Source organism: Schistocerca piceifrons, chromosome 2, assembly GCF_021461385.2.
Source record: "Schistocerca piceifrons isolate TAMUIC-IGC-003096 chromosome 2, iqSchPice1.1, whole genome shotgun sequence".
NCBI classification, from domain to species: domain Eukaryota; kingdom Metazoa; phylum Arthropoda; class Insecta; order Orthoptera; family Acrididae; genus Schistocerca; species Schistocerca piceifrons.
In genome coordinates this window covers 131,560,796-131,562,848 of record NC_060139.1, presented here as the reverse complement: position 1 = coordinate 131,562,848, position 2,053 = coordinate 131,560,796, and the positions used below count along the sequence as shown (strand labels likewise).

At 52.9% G+C, this 2,053-nt stretch overlaps 1 non-coding gene across 1 annotated transcript; it reads left to right on the top strand.

The window, feature by feature from the left end:
- Positions 1–540: 540 nt before the first annotated feature.
- Trnaa-ugc lies at positions 541–614 on the top strand. Its single transcript has one exon. It is a non-coding gene; the product is annotated as a tRNA-Ala (tRNA).
- Positions 615–2,053: the final 1,439 nt, after the last annotated feature.

Genomic DNA, 2,053 nt, shown 5'->3' with positions numbered 1-2,053 from the left:
TCTACAACAGATCGATGTCAGAGATATAGGTCTATAGTTTTGCGCATCCGCTCGACGCCCCTTCTTAAAAACTGGAACTACCTGTGCTCTTTTCCAATCATTTGGAACCTTCCGTTCCTCTAGAGACTTGCGGTTGAATCTGCATGGTCGCATATATGCAGGTGTACTTAAGTGACGAATAGTCGCTATTGTTTCTGTTGAAGTATTTGAGATTACAATGAAATGAACTCCCTTAGCTGCTTACAGGCGTTGACATACGTCAACGGGGACAGATGAAAATGTGTGCCCCAACCGGGACGCGAACCTGGGATCTCCTGCTTACATGGCAGACGCTCTATCCATCTGAGCCATCGAGGACACAGAGAATAGCGCGACAGTAGCGATTTATCTCTGGCACGCCTCCCGCGAAACTCACATTCTCAACGTATTGTCCCGCACTAAATTCGTAGTGTCCCCGCCCGTTATACTCATTACTCGAGAATGTGAGTTTCGCGGGAGGCGTGCCAGAGATAAATCCCTGCAGTCGCACTATCCTCTGTGTCCTCGGTGGCTCAGATGGATAGAGCGTCTGCCATGCAAGCAGGAGATCCCGGGTTCGAGACCCGGTCGGGGCACACATTTTCACCTGTCCCCGTTGACGTATGTCAACGCCTGTAAGCAGCTAAGGGTGTTCATGTCATTGTAATTTCATTCTAACGAGCTGCATGGTCACCGATGGTATCTGTTCTTTCGGACATGTCCGAATGAACAGATACCATCTTAGTATATCTGAAGTATTTGAGCTTCCGCGGTCCGCTCCCCCGCAGTCTATCTGCGCTGTATCATCATTCTCCGCCCTCCGCCGGTACCTCCCCAGCTGCGTCCGCATACCTGCGTCTCGTCCGCAGCACGCACCGTGCGTGCGGCTTTCCAATCTCTATTTTCGCTCCGCGCGTTCCCTCGGGAGCGACGCGGCCGCTGTGACGCGCGCGTGTTTTTTTCGCGGGACATCGCGATAGACACTAATAAAAACGGGCGCCAGGGCCTCTCATTTGCCGCAGAGACGACATATTGCGTCCGAGATATGAACTGTCGGCGCGGCGCTAATAAAGGACGTGCCCGGGCCGTGTGGCGGCTTATCAGCGGCTGGGCGCGCCGGGCAGGGGGTGCGCCGGCGCCGGCCGGGGTTAGGCTGAGTTAGAGCGCCACAGACAAATGGCCGCCCGCGGAAACCCACTCATTTGTCCCGGGCGACTGCCGCGCCGCGCCGCTGCAGCACCGCCAGCCGCCGGGACACGAAAATACTGGGCTCGCGGTCCTGCCGGCGCGAATAAATACCCTCCTTCTGCCTGCCCTGCTGTCAAGAGCCAGTGCACGCGTCCGTCGTTGCACTGCGAGGAATACGCGCTACTGTTTGTAAGAAGTGAAACACTCAGAAGCAGCTGTCTGCAAAGGGGGACGTGTAGAACAGCCGGACCATAATAAGTGACTTAAATGGCAGAGAATTGGTGTGCACGTAGGCCCAACAGCGCCCTCTTTCGTGTCGTCGGACAGGACGGACGGATCCTCAAAATTACAGACCAATATCCTTAACATCGGTTTGTTGCAGGATTCTCGAACATATTCTCAGTTCGAATTCAGGGCGTTAGAAAAAGGTATGGCCAAACTTTCAGGAAACATTCCTCACACACAAATAAAGAAAAGATGTTATGTGGACATGTGTCCGGAAACGCTTAATTTCCATGTTGGAGCTCATTTTAGTTTCGTCAGTATGTACTCTACTTCCTCGTTTCACCGCCAGTTGGCCCAATTGAAGGAAGGTAATGTTGACTTCGGTGCTTGTGTTGACATGCGACTCGTAGCATCAACAGGTTAGTGTTCATCACGAACGTGGTTTTGCAGTCAGAGCAATGTTTACAAATGCGGAGTTGGCAGATGCCCATTTGGTGTATGGATTAGCACGGGGCAATAGCCGTGGCGCGGTACGTTTGTATCGAGACAGATTTACAGAACGAAGGTGTCCCGACAGGAAGACGTTCGAAGCAATTGATCGGCGTCTTAGGGAGCACGGAAC